A 6,473-nucleotide genomic window follows, 5' to 3' on the forward strand; every position below is an offset into this window, starting at 1 on the left:
ATTCCTAACACATGCTCTAAAAAAATAGCTTAGTTTGGACTTCCCACACTCTCAGCGAAGAAATAAAAATCCCTAACGCCTACGACATAATTTCAAAGACGTCTAAGACTTCCTTTCCTAAGAGACTTCCTTCCATAAAACTTCCTTTCAGACACGTGCCAAAGAAATCCCTATCAGAATCTCTAAGCAAAAGCCCTAAGGGAAAACATTTAGTCCTTATGTTCTAGCTCCCGGATAGACTCTGTTCCACTTTGCGATTCTTTCACAAAAGATGACCTACTATGGAAAAATAAAGGGAAATTAATTCAAAATTTGTCTTTTGGATTATGCATATTGCATATTCCAGTCAAGGATTAAGATTTCAAACAATTTTGGTATGATGGATTCTTCTGCAATAATGTAACAGATTAAGGCTGATCTTTTTTATAAAGAGTATAGATTTATTAATATAATGTCTGACAATAACATCCTTAATCTAATTTGAATTACCTTTGAATTCATTGTTAAAATTCTGTAACAAAAATGTGAGATAAAGAAAAAGAAAGAAAGAATTGAAGAATAAAAAAACTACTATTAGTTCATTTTGGCAATATTTCTGAGAAATAAATTAACTGGCAACTGTCTGTTTTTGTATGGTAAAATATCGTACATTGCAACTGAACTTTGACAACTACTGTTAAATTTTTATTATATGTTCTTTGTTGGGCCGCGGTGGCCTCCTGGTAAGGTCTCGGCTTCGGCACCGGAGGGTTTCAGGTTCGAAACCCGATTCCACCGAAGAACCGTCGTGTAAGAGAGTCTGTTGCACGTTAAATCCGTCCTGACCAAACGTCCACCCGCTGGTGTAGAGAGGGGGGTATCAGCACAGGTGTCGTCCTCGTCATCTGACCTCGGTTCAAATTTACGAGGTCCGTCCCAAAATAGCCCTAGTGTTGCTTCAAACGAGACGTTAATATGACTAAACTAAACTATGTTCTGTGTTCGCTGTGTGGACATAAATAATTTAAAAACAGGTAGAGCCGGCGTCCTGTCATAGGGGTAGAGCGCCTTCCCCGTGATCTGGGCGTCTTGGGTTCGAGTCTCGGTTTGGGCATGGTTGTTGTTCTATCTGCGAGATGTGTGAATGCGCCCTCCTGTAAAAAGGGGTTGTGCAAGCGAATGAGTGATGTGTCAGTAGCAAAGTCATGCTCTTGGCCCCAGTTGGCGCTACTATATAAAAACAAGAGACTCTCCCCCACCGGCTTAAAATCGCTGTCTTCGTAACAGCGGGCTTGCCCATGGCAAGTGCCATAAGAAACAACAACAAAAAAGGTAGCAAATATTAAAAGTGTAATCTTCGTTACTCAGCTTTTAAAGAAGAATAAAAAACACAGTGATAGAGTTATCAATCACTTGTAATAAAAAGTGCAGAACTCACGAATGATTTAATGATGTTAATGTAACTGAAATTGTGCAACACAATTTCTTTCTGCTGAATTCGCATTAGCTTGACAATCATTGCATGTCATCTCATTTTTTTAAACATGTATTCCGATAAGGAAATAAAAGAAACGAATTGATTTGTAAGCTGGTAGCAAATAATATATGCATTTCTTTAGTATCCTGTTTCATGATAATAGGCGTTCTTCTACCATTTCATCATAAATGGATTCAAAAAGATTTGTCAATATAATAAATGTTAGAGGATTTTGACATCTCTCAGCCCAATTTTGGTACAAACTCTAATCTAAAGTTTCTCTTGTATATCCTACACAACGCAAGATTTGAGATTATGCAGAGTTTTTGACTTGATGGTAATAATAATTACACTTTTTAACCCCTTAATAGTTGAGCGTGGGTATCATACATGCATCAAATTACCGCCTCTAAAAATCCATAAACTAATTCCAAAGATTATAATTTAAAACAAAAATTTCGTATTATCTACACGCTTAATTTAATTTTATTAACGTCACTTTTTAAAGCAACACGAAGGATATTTTGGGACGTTCCCCGTAATTTTAAGTTGTGATCAGATGACTGGGCCAGCGTCTGAGTTTGCACCATCATTTCCATGATTTCACACCACTTTAGTGGCGTGTAGTTTGGCCCTGACAAATTTGGCGAACGCCAGGCTAGCTTACACGACGGTTCTTCATTGGAATTGGGTCTCGAACCTGGAGATCTTCGCTTTCGAAGCCGAGGCCTTACCCTCAGGCCACCGTGTATTCGCAGGCATTTCACAGATCTCATTCAAATTAGTAAGGTATAAGAGTCTCGAAACAGAGACTGTCACATTTCGATAATGAGGAAAATAAAGCACATAAAGGGATAGATTTTGTTGATTTCATTCAAAATAATTACAGATTTTTTTTTCGCCTTCGGTCCTTTATATTCTGACTGTGACTAAAGAAAATGGCTCTATCCATTAAAATTAGAATGAAGAGATTGAATTCGGAGCAATTTAAACTTATAAAATCTCAACCGAAGTGTCTCTTCTCAGCCATTAATAAAGTCAAAGCCATGTCACTCTTTAATTGGCTGCTACGTTTTGAATCTCGAGGACTTGATGTTGTGAACTCTTCAAATCAAGGATAATTTTCAATTATTTCCACTATGGTATTTTTATTCCAGTAAAAAATCTGTGATAGTTAACAACTCATTTAAAGTCCAAAACTTTAAATTATTAACAAATATCATCCAAAGATTCTAGATGATAAACTTCAGCATGTCTGGGATGTCGTCCAACTGAAGATATGCTTTCGGTTTTTAGATTATCAGCGATTTTCTGCTCCTAGAATCGCCATCTTTAGCTTGATTTCTCATATTTCAAAAGCATGATAAAATTTAACTGGTGAGCACTTTAATTTAAAAATCGAAGCTATGTTGATTTGTCTCTTAGTAACATTTGGCGCGACTACAGTACATGACTTTATTTTTCATGTCGCCAACGTCGCCAAACCACTGTTTTTTTTTTTTTCCCCTTTCCTGAACGGTCTACCGAGTGAGGGCGAAATTTTCACCTGCATTAATATAGAAGCTTTGACTGGGTCAAAAAATTCATTCAAAATATAAAAAAAATCCGCAAATTTATTTAAAGGCATTTCTTGATTTTTTTTTAATATTTTGAGGTATTAAAGAATCTAATAATAACAAATTCATATGTTAAGTGTCATATAAATTTATAAATAAATTATACAAGAAAAAAAACTTGTGTATTTTTTAATATTAGGTATTCATGACTGATAATTCTGACTATGTTTCCTATGAATTTTTTTAATTGATAATTTGGAGAAAAATTGATTAAAAGAGGCCAAGAAACAAGAAAATACTTGATAAAAACCAAATTGATTTTAAAGTTATTTTTTATATTAAAAGAAGCATGCTGTTAAGAAATAACTAGTTAAGAAGTTTATCAAATAATTTGTTGAAAATCTAGCTAGTCATAAACAACAGCTGGGTTATTTACAAATAACAGTATAAGTACTAGCTAAATGACATAATAAATATATTACTTAGCTTCCTAAATGTTTTGGTCCTAAATGTTGCAAGTTTATTTCTATCTAAATATTGAGGTTCGGCTACTTAATAACATGACATTTTCAATTTTTTCTAAATTATAAAGCAATAAAATAACTGCAAAATATTTTAATGAACCGAGATTGAGACAAAATATTCTGTGGTTCAGGATTTTAAAAAAATTTATTGATAAATTTTTGTACCAAATCTGGTAAATGAAAAACTGCATTATGTTTTAATTTATGAAATTTTCTATGCGAAATTTGCTAAAATTTAGAATAAAAAATTACATATAAAATATGTAATTATATAGACATATAAAATAGCATTAAAAACGTAAATAAAGCAAATATGAAAGAAATGTTACTTCCTAAAAAATAAAATCACAAACGAAATAAAAACGGTTTTATCAAATAAACTTTTAAGATATTATGAATATTGATTAAAAAGATATTTTGATATTTTATCCAATGGTCTCCTAAAGACTTTTCATATTTTCACTTTATGGATTATTCAAAAACGTGAAAATTGTCTTTTTATTCTCTTAAATATGATCCAAATTAAAAAATTCTCTAAATTGTATCTACTATAATCCAAACTTACATTAAATCTTTTTCTTATATGTGAAAGAGAAAACGTTTCTTGAAAAACATTTCATTTGTATTCAAATTATAAATTCTTTTGCCTTAAACGTTACATTATTTATTTAACATTCATCGAATTATTATACAGGTTTTTATAATTCAAGGGAGGCAGAAACATTTCCAATTGTCGATTATAATGCTAAAAGTAAAGCTGTTGAGTTTCCTTTCGTAATTACGTAAATATTCGATAAACAGGGAAATGAAACTCTTTAAGCCTTAAAAAAAAAGATCGATTATATCACAAACTTTTAAAAATTATGATTAAACTGCTTTATGAATTTCTAAAGAGATAAGTAAGAAAAAGATTTTATATAAATTATTCTGCGATATTTGAAATGACCTTGCCAGCACTAAATTGACTTTACGAAATCTGTCCTGAATTTTGAACTTTTATGTTTATAATTATTGTTACTAATCCCATTTGTTTAATTTTTCTTAATTTATGTTTTGAATTAATAAATCGAAATATCTAAAAAAAGCTCTTTCATAAGTGAAATTTCGACAAAAACGATAATTATGATCAAGAAATTTAATAAAAATATATCCATTTATATTCAGCATTAAAGAAAATAATTTGCATTTAATTCTAAATATCGTCTGCTTTATTATAAATTTGTAGTACCAAAATATCGTTTGATTCGATTATTGAAAATTGTCAAATTTGTAGAAATTTGTCAGATTTGTCGAAAATTTTGTCGGTAATAAATATATTACTTAGTTCCTGAGGTAAGAAATAAATTATGTCTCAATAAAATTTTAAATACTGAGTTTGGACATAAAATAACATGACATTTTCTATTCTTTCGTACAATGAATCATTAAAATAACTGAAAAATATTTTTTAATGCACATATAGTATTTTTGTGTAATTCAGGAACTATAAATTATATTGAGAAATTAGTATACCATACTTGAACAAAATATATGCATTAAATTTTAATTTATGAATTTCTTTTCATTAAGTAAATTGTTTTCAAAATTTGCTACTTTTGAAAACAACATTTAAATATGGAAACAGCATCAAATCTTAAGTTTAAGATTTATAAAAATTGATATAACTTTTCAAAGAAGGAATGTTGAAACAAAATTAAAACTACTTCATAAAATATTTAATATTTTTAACAAAAATTGTCTGCTCAACGAATCACTTACCTTAAGGATGAAGAAATTTAACACAATTCAGAGCGAAACAAACATTTATTTACCTTTACTAGATAAGATTTCTGGGCCACAAGATAATTTTCCGTTTTTTCCAACATTCAGATTCACTTTTTATTTTATTTTTTATCAAAGATTAATATTTATTATTTATTCAAAACATGCTTATAAAATCGTATGTGGCCAAGTGAAATCCAGAAAAATCTATGTCAGAAATTTGTTTCTTTCTAAAATCCCGTTCTCGCGCGCTCCGGTAAAGAATGTCTCGAAGCTGTGAAGGGTGGAAATGAACTGAAGGTAGACACGTGGTGATTCTCCTGGAATCGTCTGAGGAGGACGGAGACGGGGTGAGTGAGGGAATCGGAGTTCAGATACTTTCAGGCAAAGGGTGGATTGGAGGCAGGTGGCGTGGAACAGAAGTCGTTGAAATAGAAAAGGTGTCTGTGCTGCATTTGGGTCTTTTTGGAATTTCTCTGTATATAAAAATGATAAGTTTTATTTTATAATCGAAGAAAGGGAAAATTTCAACATTTTCCAGTTTTTCGACTGTTTCTACCTGGATTTATTTTCAATATTCATGGATTTCCTAACCGTTGATGCAGAATTTATTCAATATATAAAAAAGTCTGCGAATCTCGCATAGATCATATAGCGAATCAAAAATTCCTATTCTAAAAGCCAGATAGTTTTTAACCCTAACTGTATGAATGTTCACAAACTTTGAAGGAATAAAAGGAAATAATTTCTGAAATTTAAACTTTATTTTAACTACTTAAATACATATAGACATTATACATATAGTAATACATATAGGCATCATACTTATAGTAATACATATAGACATTACACATATAGTATAGGCATTATACATATAGTTATTAATACATACATAGAAATAGATACATATAGACTTATATGCATATAGTAATTAAAGAATTTTATTAAATTCGTCAAAAATATAATGAAGGAATAATTCATATTATTAAATAAATGATAAATTAAAAATGTTTATTGTAATTATTTTTAAAATTCAAATATGCTGTAATCATAAAACAAGATTTTAAATCAAACGAAATATCTTTTGAACTGAATCCGAGCTCGATTGTTTCACAAGAAAAATGAACTTGTGTGCTCAGTATTTTCAATTAAATTTATGATTTCGAAATTTATGAC

General features: G+C 30.3%; 1 protein-coding gene across 1 annotated transcript in view; it reads right to left on the reverse strand.

Annotated features, from left to right (window-relative positions):
- The window catches only part of LOC129988279 (glycine receptor subunit alpha-2-like), a 141,233-nt gene extending 135,673 nt beyond the window's left edge, over nucleotides 1-5,560 (reverse strand). Inside the window, exon 1 of the mRNA XM_056096467.1 lies at nucleotides 5,348-5,560. The gene's annotated coding sequence lies outside the window, so the exon portion shown is untranslated. The remainder of the gene's footprint in view (nucleotides 1-5,347) is intronic.
- Between the last annotated feature and the right edge of the window lie 913 nt (nucleotides 5,561-6,473).

The sequence above is a fragment of the Argiope bruennichi genome, chromosome 10 (genome assembly GCF_947563725.1).
Source record: "Argiope bruennichi chromosome 10, qqArgBrue1.1, whole genome shotgun sequence".
NCBI lineage: Eukaryota > Metazoa > Arthropoda > Arachnida > Araneae > Araneidae > Argiope > Argiope bruennichi.